At 46.8% G+C, this 14,214-nt stretch overlaps 6 non-coding genes across 6 annotated transcripts; all 6 read right to left on the reverse strand.

Annotated features, from left to right (window-relative positions):
- Positions 1-34: 34 nt before the first annotated feature.
- On the reverse strand, positions 35-106 carry TRNAA-CGC (transfer RNA alanine (anticodon CGC)). The gene has a single exon. It is a non-coding gene; the product is annotated as a tRNA-Ala (tRNA).
- Positions 107-2,492: 2,386 nt separating this feature from the next.
- TRNAA-CGC (transfer RNA alanine (anticodon CGC)) lies at positions 2,493-2,564 on the reverse strand. The gene has a single exon. It is a non-coding gene; the product is annotated as a tRNA-Ala (tRNA).
- Positions 2,565-4,954: 2,390 nt separating this feature from the next.
- Positions 4,955-5,026, reverse strand: TRNAA-CGC (transfer RNA alanine (anticodon CGC)). Its single transcript has one exon. It is a non-coding gene; the product is annotated as a tRNA-Ala (tRNA).
- Positions 5,027-7,420: 2,394 nt separating this feature from the next.
- TRNAA-CGC (transfer RNA alanine (anticodon CGC)) lies at positions 7,421-7,492 on the reverse strand. Its single transcript has one exon. It is a non-coding gene; the product is annotated as a tRNA-Ala (tRNA).
- A 2,383-nt stretch (positions 7,493-9,875) lies between these two features.
- Positions 9,876-9,947, reverse strand: TRNAA-CGC (transfer RNA alanine (anticodon CGC)). Its single transcript has one exon. It is a non-coding gene; the product is annotated as a tRNA-Ala (tRNA).
- A 2,392-nt stretch (positions 9,948-12,339) lies between these two features.
- Positions 12,340-12,411, reverse strand: TRNAA-CGC (transfer RNA alanine (anticodon CGC)). The gene has a single exon. It is a non-coding gene; the product is annotated as a tRNA-Ala (tRNA).
- Positions 12,412-14,214: the final 1,803 nt, after the last annotated feature.

A 14,214-nucleotide genomic window follows, 5' to 3' on the forward strand; every position in this document is an offset into this window, starting at 1 on the left:
AACCGGGACAAAATCACACTGAAGTTTATGCAAATGGAGATGCCGGGGATTGAACCCGGGACCTCATACATGCGAAGCATGCGCTCTACCACTGAGCTACATCCCCTTGGTGTGCGGTGAGTCTGTCCTGCAGACATCTTTTCCTGGGAGAATTCTTCCGGTCAAAGTATGCTGCCAACTGAAGCACTAGCAAAAGACCAGGGAAAACGGGAGCAAGACTGGAAAAGCACATGGTCACACTGAAGCAGTGTGCATTATGCTTCTCCATAAGAGATGACTTCCAGGGGAAGTATTCCACCAGAGGATTACCGTGCTCAAAGAGCCATCTAGTGGACAGAGACCATATGACAGTCAAAAAAAGGGAAACAATTGGAGATGCCAGGGATTGGACCCGGGGCCTCATACATGCAAAACAAGTGCTCTACCACTGAGCTACATCCCCTCGGTATGCAGTGTGTCTGTCCTGCAGACATAATTTTCAGGGAGAACTCTTCTGGTCAAAACATTCTGCCGAGTGAAGCACTAGCAAAAGAGCAGGGAAAACTGGAGCAAGAATGGAAAACCACATGGTCACACTGAAGCAGTGTGCATTTTGCTTCTCCATAAGAGATGACTTCCAGGGGAAGATTTCCACCAGAGGATTACTGTGCTCAAAGGGCCATCTAGTGGATAGAGATCATTTGACAGTCAAAAAGAGAAACAAGTGGAAATGCCCCGGGTCCTCATACATGCAAAGCATGCGCTCTACAACTGAGCTACATCCCCGCTGAGAGGACACTTCCTCATCACACCTAAAAGCTTCAGGAGGGAGTGGGCTAAGTAAGGAAAGGGGTTTGCAGTAGTGCATATGAAAAAACATGACAGCTGCCAAATTACATCTTACTACTTACAATGACAAAGTTAAAGCGCCAGGTCGATCTCATCACGTTGGTGCCTGAGACATCACATAATGTGACACGGCCATCTCGGATAGATGCCCCAGATTTGAGAAGTGTAGTTATGGAGAAAAAATAAATAAATATATATATATATATGTATGTCTTCAAACACCAAAAATGAGATAGCACCATTTCGCGCAGGAATTCCTCCAGCCGAAAGCCCACAAAAGTTGCTAGATAGACTGACACCTCTTTCGGATGTCCTTCTGTATTTGCTGGCTAGTGGAAAGCAAAGTGGACCCACCACTCTATAGCTCTGCCGTCATGAGTGTCCCTAGCACACTCGGCAGATGTCGCTTCTCTAGGCAGACAAGCAGTGGAATTCTGCGGAAGGTCAATGGTGCTTCCATTGGTTTTGCCACTAGGCGATCCATTGCAGCCCTAGAATGAAGCATAACCCGCTGAATGCATTCAGGGTGTTCTGCGGTGGGAAAGGTCAGAGGGGGTGATAGTTGGTGAGCGTGCACAGCACCTCAGAATGATACCACTGCCTAGCAGGGGGACCGGTGGAGACACTATTCTCAGCCAATGCCCCTCTGTCTGAACGAGTCTGCTTTGTGTCATCCCGGTAAGAGATCAGGCTAACAGGCTTCCAATGAAAAAAGCAGACATCACACTGAAGCATGGTGCACCGTGCATGTCCACAATCATCGGCTCCAAAGAGAAGACGTTCAGCAACAGGATTTAGTATGGCAAAAGACCACATCATCCTAATTCCCATGTACAGGAAAAAGCCCACACTTGAAGAAACATATCATATGGAGATGCCGGGGATCGAACCTGTGGCCTCATACTTCCAAAGCAGGTGCTCTACCACTGAGTTACATCCCCGCTGCCAGCAAGGACCTATGAAATCTACCAGATGCTGGCTGGCTGCTTGGGACTAACAGCGCCCAGAACTGATGGTAACTGTCGAATTGGAGTTTCCAAATGGCGGACTTCATTTTAGAGCCACCTGTTTCTGGTTGTCCATAGAAACATGCAGAAAAGCTGCCCCCCCCTGCAATCCCCCTGATCAACTAATGAAAAATATCAATATGTTCAAGGCTTTTGCTTTTAGAAGCCGGAGATAGGCCCCAGCAGCAGAGCTGGTAGGATATTCCAGCTCAAAACGAACAAGTTACAGAACCTGATCAACTTAGGTTGACAACAGAGGTACATCTGTGGCCACATCCAGTGAAAACAAATTATTTTTAAAGCTAGCCATCATATGCTACAAAGGTACAATGGTGGAGCTATACATTCGGAACCAAAACAATCGACTGAAAAGAAACGCAAGGCAATGCCAATCCTTTCACGATTCTGCACAGTTAAAACTGTGGTGTGATGGTACTCTCTGTGCATTTCTATTTGTAGTGATTGTGAAGGCATACAGGATGTTGACACTGGCAGGGACGCAAACCTCACTGATATATTACAGGCAGGTTTGCGATACGGGCACCAGCGTTTTCTCAGACAAATAGATATGAATGTCGATGATCCTATAATCATGGCCCGAGTTGCAGTGTGAAATACAAAATAACCGGGACAAAATCACACTGAAGTTTATGCAAATGGAGATGCCGGGGATTGAACCCCGGACCTCATACATGCGAAGCATGCGCTCTACCACTGAGCTACATCCCCTTGGTGTGCGGTGAGTCTGTCCTGCAGACATCTTTTCCTGGGAGAATTCTTCCGGTCAAAGTATGCTGCCAACTGAAGCACTAGCAAAAGACCAGGGAAAACGGGAGCAAGACTGGAAAAGCACATGGTCACACTGAAGCAGTGTGCATTATGCTTCTCCATAAGAGATGACTTCCAGGGGAAGTATTCCACCAGAGGATTACCGTGCTCAAAGAGCCATCTAGTGGACAGAGACCATATGACAGTCAAAAAAAGGGAAACAATTGGAGATGCCAGGGATTGGACCCGGGGCCTCATACATGCAAAACAAGTGCTCTACCACTGAGCTACATCCCCTCGGTATGCAGTGTGTCTGTCCTGCAGACATAATTTTCAGGGAGAACTCTTCTGGTCAAAACATTCTGCCGAGTGAAGCACTAGCAAAAGAGCAGGGAAAACTGGAGCAAGAATGGAAAACCACATGGTCACACTGAAGCAGTGTGCATTTTGCTTCTCCATAAGAGATGACTTCCAGGGGAAGATTTCCACCAGAGGATTACTGTGCTCAAAGGGCCATCTAGTGGATAGAGATCATTTGACAGTCAAAAAGAGAAACAAGTGGAAATGCCCCGGGTCCTCATACATGCAAAGCATGCGCTCTACAACTGAGCTACATCCCCGCTGAGAGGACACTTCCTCATCACACCTAAAAGCTTCAGGAGGGAGTGGGCTAAGTAAGGAAAGGGGTTTGCAGTAGTGCATATGAAAAAACATGACAACTGCCAAATTACATCTTACTACTTACAATGACAAAGTTAAAGCGCCAGGTCGATCTCATCACGTTGGTGCCTGAGACATCACATAATGTGACACGGCCATCTCGGATAGATGCCCCAGATTTGAGAAGTGTAGTTATGGAGAAAAAATAAATAAATATATATATATATATATATGTATGTCTTCAAACACCAAAAATGAGATAGCACCATTTCGCACAGGAATTCCTCCAGCCGAAAGCCCACAAATGTTGCTAGATAGACTGACACCTCTTTCGGATGTCCTTCTGTATTTGCTGGCTAGTGGAAAGCAACGTGGACCCACCACTCTATAGCTCTGCCGTCATGAGTGTCCCTAGCACACTCGGCAGATGTCGCTTCTCTAGGCAGACAAGCAGTGGAATTCTGCGGAAGGTCAATGGTGCTTCCATTGGTTTTGCCACTAGGCGATCCATTGCAGCCCTAGAATGAAGCATAACCCGCTGAATGCATTCAGGGTGTTCTGCGGTGGGAAAGGTCAGAGGGGGTGATAGTTGGTGAGCGTGCACAGCACCTCAGAATGATACCACTGCCTAGCAGGGGGACCGGTGGAGACACTATTCTCAGCCAATGCCCCTCTGTCTGAACGAGTCTGCTTTGTGTCATCCCGGTAAGAGATCAGGCTAACAGGCTTCCAATGAAAAAAGCAGACATCACACTGAAGCATGGTGCACCGTGCATGTCCACAATCATCGGCTCCAAAGAGAAGACGTTCAGCAACAGGATTTAGTATGGCAAAAGACCACATCATCCTAATTCCCATGTACAGGAAAAAGCCCACACTTGAAGAAACATATCATATGGAGATGCCGGGGATCGAACCTGTGGCCTCATACTTCCAAAGCAGGTGCTCTACCACTGAGTTACATCCCCGCTGCCAGCAAGGACCTATGAAATCTACCAGATGCTGGCTGGCTGCTTGGGACTAACAGCGCCCAGAACTGATGGTAACTGTCGAATTGGAGTTTCCAAATGGCGGACTTCATTTTAGAGCCACCTGTTTCTGGTTGTCCATAGAAACATGCAGAAAAGCTGCCCCCCCCTGCAATCCCCCTGATCAACTAATGAAAAATATCAATATGTTCAAGGCTTTTGCTTTTAGAAGCCGGAGATAGGCCCCAGCAGCAGAGCTGGTAGGATATTCCAGCTCAAAACGAACAAGTTACAGAACCTGATCAACTTAGGTTGACAACAGAGGTACATCTGTGGCCACATCCAGTGAAAACAAATTATTTTTAAAGCTAGCCATCATATGCTACAAAGGTACAATGGTGGAGCTATACATTCGGAACCAAAACAATCGACTGAAAAGAAACGCAAGGCAATGCCAATCCTTTCACGATTCTGCACAGTTAAAACTGTGGTGTGATGGTACTCTCTGTGCATTTCTATTTGTAGTGATTGTGAAGGCATACAGGATGTTGACACTGGCAGGGACGCAAACCTCACTGATATATTACAGGCAGGTTTGCGATACGGGCACCAGCGTTTTCTCAGACAAATAGATATGAATGTCGATGATCCTATAATCATGGCCCGAGTTGCAGTGTGAAATACAAAATAACCGGGACAAAATCACACTGAAGTTTATGCAAATGGAGATGCCGGGGATTGAACCCGGGACCTCATACATGCGAAGCATGCGCTCTACCACTGAGCTACATCCCCTTGGTGTGCGGTGAGTCTGTCCTGCAGACATCTTTTCCTGGGAGAATTCTTCCGGTCAAAGTATGCTGCCAACTGAAGCACTAGCAAAAGACCAGGGAAAACGGGAGCAAGACTGGAAAAGCACATGGTCACACTGAAGCAGTGTGCATTATGCTTCTCCATAAGAGATGACTTCCAGGGGAAGTATTCCACCAGAGGATTACCGTGCTCAAAGAGCCATCTAGTGGACAGAGACCATATGACAGTCAAAAAAAGGGAAACAATTGGAGATGCCAGGGATTGGACCCGGGGCCTCATACATGCAAAACAAGTGCTCTACCACTGAGCTACATCCCCTCGGTATGCAGTGTGTCTGTCCTGCAGACATAATTTTCAGGGAGAACTCTTCTGGTCAAAACATTCTGCCGAGTGAAGCAGTAGCAAAAGAGCAGGGAAAACTGGAGCAAGAATGGAAAACCACATGGTCACACTGAAGCAGTGTGCATTTTGCTTCTCCATAAGAGATGACTTCCAGGGGAAGATTTCCACCAGAGGATTACTGTGCTCAAAGGGCCATCTAGTGGATAGAGATCATTTGACAGTCAAAAAGAGAAACAAGTGGAAATGCCCCGGGTCCTCATACATGCAAAGCATGCGCTCTACAACTGAGCTACATCCCCGCTGAGAGGACACTTCCTCATCACACCTAAAAGCTTCAGGAGGGAGTGGGCTAAGTAAGGAAAGGGGTTTGCAGTAGTGCATATGAAAAAACATGACAACTGCCAAATTACATCTTACTACTTACAATGACAAAGTTAAAGCGCCAGGTCGATCTCATCACGTTGGTGCCTGAGACATCACATAATGTGACACGGCCATCTCGGATAGATGCCCCAGATTTGAGAAGTGTAGTTATGGAGAAAAAATAAATAAATATATATATATATATATATATATGTATGTCTTCAAACACCAAAAATGAGATAGCACCATTTCGCGAAGGAATTCCTCCAGCCGAAAGCCCACAAATGTTGCTAGATAGACTGACACCTCTTTCGGATGTCCTTCTGTATTTGCTGGCTAGTGGAAAGCAACGTGGACCCACCACTCTATAGCTCTGCCGTCATGAGTGTCCCTAGCACACTCGGCAGATGTCGCTTCTCTAGGCAGACAAGCAGTGGAATTCTGCGGAAGGTCAATGGTGCTTCCATTGGTTTTGCCACTAGGCGATCCATTGCAGCCCTAGAATGAAGCATAACCCGCTGAATGCATTCAGGGTGTTCTGCGGTGGGAAAGGTCAGAGGGGGTGATAGTTGGTGAGCGTGCACAGCACCTCAGAATGATACCACTGCCTAGCAGGGGGACCGGTGAAGACACTATTCTCAGCCAATGCCCCTCTGTCTGAACGAGTCTGCTTTGTGTCATCCCGGTAAGAGATCAGGCTAACAGGCTTCCAATGAAAAAAGCAGACATCACACTGAAGCATGGTGCACCGTGCATGTCCACAATCATCAGCTCCAAAGAGAAGACGTTCAGCAACAGGATTTAGTATGGCAAAAGACCACATCATCCTAATTCCCATGTACAGGAAAAAGCCCACACTTGAAGAAACATATCATATGGAGATGCCGGGGATCGAACCTGTGGCCTCATACTTCCAAAGCAGGTGCTCTACCACTGAGTTACATCCCCGCTGCCAGCAAGGACCTATGAAATCTACCAGATGCTGGCTGGCTGCTTGGGACTAACAGCGCCCAGAACTGATGGTAACTGTCGAATTGGAGTTTCCAAATGGCGGACTTCATTTTAGAGCCACCTGTTTCTGGTTGTCCATAGAAACATGCAGAAAAGCTGCCCCCCCCTGCAATCCCCCTGATCAACTAATGAAAAATATCAATATGTTCAAGGCTTTTGCTTTTAGAAGCCGGAGATAGGCCCCAGCAGCAGAGCTGGTAGGATATTCCAGCTCAAAACTAACAAGTTACAGAACCTGATCAACTTAGGTTGACAACAGAGGTACATCTGTGGCCACATCCAGTGAAAACAAATTATTTTTAAAGCTAGCCATCATATGCTACAAAGGTACAATGGTGGAGCTATACATTCGGAACCAAAACAATCGACTGAAAAGAAACGCAAGGCAATGCCAATCCTTTCACGATTCTGCACAGTTAAAACTGTGGTGTGATGGTACTCTCTGTGCATTTCTATTTGTAGTGATTGTGAAGGCATACAGGATGTTGACACTGGCAGGGACGCAAACCTCACTGATATATTACAGGCAGGTTTGCGATACGGGCACCAGCGTTTTCTCAGACAAATAGATATGAATGTCGATGATCCTATAATCATGGCCCGAGTTGCAGTGTGAAATACAAAATAACCGGGACAAAATCACACTGAAGTTTATGCAAATGGAGATGCCGGGGATTGAACCCGGGACCTCATACATGCGAAGCATGCGCTCTACCACTGAGCTACATCCCCTTGGTGTGCGGTGAGTCTGTCCTGCAGACATCTTTTCCTGGGAGAATTCTTCCGGTCAAAGTATGCTGCCAACTGAAGCACTAGCAAAAGACCAGGGAAAACGGGAGCAAGACTGGAAAAGCACATGGTCACACTGAAGCAGTGTGCATTATGCTTCTCCATAAGAGATGACTTCCAGGGGAAGTATTCCACCAGAGGATTACCGTGCTCAAAGAGCCATCTAGTGGACAGAGACCATATGACAGTCAAAAAAAGGGAAACAATTGGAGATGCCAGGGATTGGACCCGGGGCCTCATACATGCAAAACAAGTGCTCTACCACTGAGCTACATCCCCTCGGTATGCAGTGTGTCTGTCCTGCAGACATAATTTTCAGGGAGAACTCTTCTGGTCAAAACATTCTGCCGAGTGAAGCAGTAGCAAAAGAGCAGGGAAAACTGGAGCAAGAATGGAAAACCACATGGTCACACTGAAGCAGTGTGCATTTTGCTTCTCCATAAGAGATGACTTCCAGGGGAAGATTTCCACCAGAGGATTACTGTGCTCAAAGGGCCATCTAGTGGATAGAGATCATTTGACAGTCAAAAAGAGAAACAAGTGGAAATGCCCCGGGTCCTCATACATGCAAAGCATGCGCTCTACAACTGAGCTACATCCCCGCTGAGAGGACACTTCCTCATCACACCTAAAAGCTTTAGGAGGGAGTGGGCTAAGTAAGGAAAGGGGTTTGCAGTAGTGCATATGAAAAAACATGACAACTGCCAAATTACATCTTACTACTTACAATGACAAAGTTAAAGCGCCAGGTCGATCTCATCACGTTGGTGCCTGAGACATCACATAATGTGACACGGCCATCTCGGATAGATGCCCCAGATTTGAGAAGTGTAGTTATGGAGAAAAAATAAATAAATATATATATATATGTATGTCTTCAAACACCAAAAATGAGATAGCACCATTTCGCGAAGGAATTCCTCCAGCCGAAAGCCCACAAATGTTGCTAGATAGACTGACACCTCTTTCGGATGTCCTTCTGTATTTGCTGGCTAGTGGAAAGCAACGTGGACCCACCACTCTATAGCTCTGCCGTCATGAGTGTCCCTAGCACACTCGGCAGATGTCGCTTCTCTAGGCAGACAAGCAGTGGAATTCTGCGGAAGGTCAATGGTGCTTCCATTGGTTTTGCCACTAGGCGATCCATTGCAGCCCTAGAATGAAGCATAACCCGCTGAATGCATTCAGGGTGTTCTGCGGTGGGAAAGGTCAGAGGGGGTGATAGTTGGTGAGCGTGCACAGCACCTCAGAATGATACCACTGCCTAGCAGGGGGACCGGTGGAGACACTATTCTCAGCCAATGCCCCTCTGTCTGAACGAGTCTGCTTTGTGTCATCCCGGTAAGAGATCAGGCTAACAGGCTTCCAATGAAAAAAGCAGACATCACACTGAAGCATGGTGCACCGTGCATGTCCACAATCATCGGCTCCAAAGAGAAGACGTTCAGCAACAGGATTTAGTATGGCAAAAGACCACATCATCCTAATTCCCATGTACAGGAAAAAGCCCACACTTGAAGAAACATATCATATTGAGATGCCGGGGATCGAACCTGTGGCCTCATACTTTCAAAGCAGGTGCTCTACCACTGAGTTACATCCCCGCTGCCAGCAAGGACCTATGAAATCTACCAGATGCTGGCTGGCTGCTTGGGACTAACAGCGCCCAGAACTGATGGTAACTGTCGAATTGGAGTTTCCAAATGGCGGACTTCATTTTAGAGCCACCTGTTTCTGGTTGTCCATAGAAACATGCAGAAAAGCTGCCCCCCCCTGCAATCCCCCTGATCAACTAATGAAAAATATCAATATGTTCAAGGCTTTTGCTTTTAGAAGCCGGAGATAGGCCCCAGCAGCAGAGCTGGTAGGATATTCCAGCTCAAAACGAACAAGTTACAGAACCTGATCAACTTAGGTTGACAACAGAGGTACATCTGTGGCCACATCCAGTGAAAACAAATTATTTTTAAAGCTAGCCATCATATGCTACAAAGGTACAATGGTGGAGCTATACATTCGGAACCAAAACAATCGACTGAAAAGAAACGCAAGGCAATGCCAATCCTTTCACGATTCTGCACAGTTAAACTGTGGTGTGATGGTACTCTCTGTGCATTTCTATTTGTAGTGATTGTGAAGGCATACAGGATGTTGACACTGGCAGGGACGCAAACCTCACTGATATATTACAGGCAGGTTTGCGATACGGGCACCAGCGTTTTCTCAGACAAATAGATATGAATGTCGATGATCCTATAATCATGGCCCGAGTTGCAGTGTGAAATACAAAATAACCGGGACAAAATCACACTGAAGTTTATGCAAATGGAGATGCCGGGGATTGAACCCGGGACCTCATACATGCGAAGCATGCGCTCTACCACTGAGCTACATCCCCTTGGTGTGCGGTGAGTCTGTCCTGCAGACATCTTTTCCTGGGAGAATTCTTCCGGTCAAAGTATGCTGCCAACTGAAGCACTAGCAAAAGACCAGGGAAAACGGGAGCAAGACTGGAAAAGCACATGGTCACACTGAAGCAGTGTGCATTATGCTTCTCCATAAGAGATGACTTCCAGGGGAAGTATTCCACCAGAGGATTACCGTGCTCAAAGAGCCATCTAGTGGACAGAGACCATATGACAGTCAAAAAAAGGGAAACAATTGGAGATGCCAGGGATTGGACCCGGGGCCTCATACATGCAAAACAAGTGCTCTACCACTGAGCTACATCCCCTCGGTATGCAGTGTGTCTGTCCTGCAGACATAATTTTCAGGGAGAACTCTTCTGGTCAAAACATTCTGCCGAGTGAAGCAGTAGCAAAAGAGCAGGGAAAACTGGAGCAAGAATGGAAAACCACATGGTCACACTGAAGCAGTGTGCATTTTGCTTCTCCATAAGAGATGACTTCCAGGGGAAGATTTCCACCACAGGATTACTGTGCTCAAAGGGCCATCTAGTGGATAGAGATCATTTGACAGTCAAAAAGAGAAACAAGTGGAAATGCCCCGGGTCCTCATACATGCAAAGCATGCGCTCTACAACTGAGCTACATCCCCGCTGAGAGGACACTTCCTCATCACACCTAAAAGCTTCAGGAGGGAGTGGGCTAAGTAAGGAAAGGGGTTTGCAGTAGTGCATATGAAAAAACATGACAACTGCCAAATTACATCTTACTACTTACAATGACAAAGTTAAAGCGCCAGGTCGATCTCATCACGTTGGTGCCTGAGACATCACATAATGTGACACGGCCATCTCGGATAGATGCCCCAGATTTGAGAAGTGTAGTTATGGAGAAAAAATAAATAAATATATATATATATATATATATGTATGTCTTCAAACACCAAAAATGAGATAGCACCATTTCGCGCAGGAATTCCTCCAGCCGAAAGCCCACAAATGTTGCTAGATAGACTGACACCTCTTTCGGATGTCCTTCTGTATTTGCTGGCTAGTGGAAAGCAACGTGGACCCACCACTCTATAGCTCTGCCGTCATGAGTGTCCCTAGCACACTCGGCAGATGTCGCTTCTCTAGGCAGACAAGCAGTGGAATTCTGCGGAAGGTCAATGGTGCTTCCATTGGTTTTGCCACTAGGCGATCCATTGCAGCCCTAGAATGAAGCATAACCCGCTGAATGCATTCAGGGTGTTCTGCGGTGGGAAAGGTCAGAGGGGGTGATAGTTGGTGAGCGTGCACAGCACCTCAGAATGATACCACTGCCTAGCAGGGGGACCGGTGGAGACACTATTCTCAGCCAATGCCCCTCTGTCTGAACGAGTCTGCTTTGTGTCATCCCGGTAAGAGATCAGGCTAACAGGCTTCCAATGAAAAAAGCAGACATCACACTGAAGCATGGTGCACCGTGCATGTCCACAATCATCGGCTCCAAAGAGAAGACGTTCAGCAACAGGATTTAGTATGGCAAAAGACCACATCATCCTAATTCCCATGTACAGGAAAAAGCCCACACTTGAAGAAACATATCATATGGAGATGCCGGGGATCGAACCTGTGGCCTCATACTTCCAAAGCAGGTGCTCTACCACTGAGTTACATCCCCGCTGCCAGCAAGGACCTATGAAATCTACCAGATGCTGGCTGGCTGCTTGGGACTAACAGCGCCCAGAACTGATGGTAACTGTCGAATTGGAGTTTCCAAATGGCGGACTTCATTTTAGAGCCACCTGTTTCTGGTTGTCCATAGAAACATGCAGAAAAGCTGCCCCCCCCTGCAATCCCCCTGATCAACTAATGAAAAATATCAATATGTTCAAGGCTTTTGCTTTTAGAAGCCGGAGATAGGCCCCAGCAGCAGAGCTGGTAGGATATTCCAGCTCAAAACGAACAAGTTACAGAACCTGATCAACTTAGGTTGACAACAGAGGTACATCTGTGGCCACATCCAGTGAAAACAAATTATTTTTAAAGCTAGCCATCATATGCTACAAAGGTACAATGGTGGAGCTATACATTCGGAACCAAAACAATCGACTGAAAAGAAACGCAAGGCAATGCCAATCCTTTCACGATTCTGCACAGTTAAAACTGTGGTGTGATGGTACTCTCTGTGCATTTCTATTTGTAGTGATTGTGAAGGCATACAGGATGTTGACACTGGCAGGGACGCAAACCTCACTGATATATTACAGGCAGGTTTGCGATACGGGCACCAGCGTTTTCTCAGACAAATAGATATGAATGTCGATGATCCTATAATCATGGCCCGAGTTGCAGTGTGAAATACAAAATAACCGGGACAAAATCACACTGAAGTTTATGCAAATGGAGATGCCGGGGATTGAACCCGGGACCTCATACATGCGAAGCATGCGCTCTACCACTGAGCTACATCCCCTTGGTGTGCGGTGAGTCTGTCCTGCAGACATCTTTTCCTGGGAGAATTCTTCCGGTCAAAGTATGCTGCCAACTGAAGCACTAGCAAAAGACCAGGGAAAACGGGAGCAAGACTGGAAAAGCACATGGTCACACTGAAGCAGTGTGCATTATGCTTCTCCATAAGAGATGACTTCCAGGGGAAGTATTCCACCAGAGGATTACCGTGCTCAAAGAGCCATCTAGTGGACAGAGACCATATGACAGTCAAAAAAAGGGAAACAATTGGAGATGCCAGGGATTGGACCCGGGGCCTCATACATGCAAAACAAGTGCTCTACCACTGAGCTACATCCCCTCGGTATGCAGTGTGTCTGTCCTGCAGACATAATTTTCAGGGAGAACTCTTCTGGTCAAAACATTCTGCCGAGTGAAGCAGTAGCAAAAGAGCAGGGAAAACTGGAGCAAGAATGGAAAACCACATGGTCACACTGAAGCAGTGTGCATTTTGCTTCTCCATAAGAGATGACTTCCAGGGGAAGATTTCCACCAGAGGATTACTGTGCTCAAAGGGCCATCTAGTGGATAGAGATCATTTGACAGTCAAAAAGAGAAACAAGTGGAAATGCCCCGGGTCCTCATACATGCAAAGCATGCGCTCTACAACTGAGCTACATCCCCGCTGAGAGGACACTTCCTCATCACACCTAAAAGCTTCAGGAGGGAGTGGGCTAAGTAAGGAAAGGGGTTTGCAGTAGTGCATATGAAAAAACATGACAACTGCCAAATTACATCTTACTACTTACAATGACAAAGTTAAAGCGCCAGGTCGATCTCATCACGTTGGTGCCTGAGACATCACATAATGTGACACGGCCATCTCGGATAGATGCCCCAGATTTGAGAAGTGTAGTTATGGAGAAAAAATAAATAAATATATATATATATATATATGTATGTCTTCAAACACCAAAAATGAGATAGCACCATTTCGCGCAGGAATTCCTCCAGCCGAAAGCCCACAAATGTTGCTAGATAGACTGACACCTCTTTCGGATGTCCTTCTGTATTTGCTGGCTAGTGGAAAGCAACGTGGACCCACCACTCTATAGCTCTGCCGTCATGAGTGTCCCTAGCACACTCGGCAGATGTCGCTTCTCTAGGCAGACAAGCAGTGGAATTCTGCGGAAGGTCAATGGTGCTTCCATTGGTTTTGCCACTAGGCGATCCATTGCAGCCCTAGAATGAAGCATAACCCGCTGAATGCATTCAGGGTGTTCTGCGGTGGGAAAGGTCAGAGGGGGTGATAGTTGGTGAGCGTGCACAGCACCTCAGAATGATACCACTGCCTAGCAGGGGGACCGGTGGAGACACTATTCTCAGCCAATGCCCCTCTGTCTGAACGAGTCTGCTTTGTGTCATCCCGGTAAGAGATCAGGCTAACAGGCTTCCAATGAAAAAAGCAGACATCACACTGAAGCATGGTGCACCGTGCATGTCCACAATCATCAGCTCCAAAGAGAAGACGTTCAGCAACAGGATTTAGTATGGCAAAAGACCACATCATCCTAATTCCCATGTACAGGAAAAAGCCCACACTTGAAGAAACATATCATATGGAGATGCCGGGGATCGAACCTGTGGCCTCATACTTCCAAAGCAGGTGCTCTACCACTGAGTTACATCCCCGCTGCCAGCAAGGACCTATGAAATCTACCAGATGCTGGCTGGCTGCTTGGGACTAACAGCGCCCAGAACTGATGGTAACTGTCGAATTGGAGTTTCCAAATGGCGGACTTCATTTTAGAGCCACCTGTTTCTGGTT

Source organism: Ambystoma mexicanum, chromosome 12 (genome assembly GCF_040938575.1).
Source record: "Ambystoma mexicanum isolate Mex_15411 chromosome 12, UKY_AmexF1_1, whole genome shotgun sequence".
Classification (NCBI taxonomy): domain Eukaryota; kingdom Metazoa; phylum Chordata; class Amphibia; order Caudata; family Ambystomatidae; genus Ambystoma; species Ambystoma mexicanum.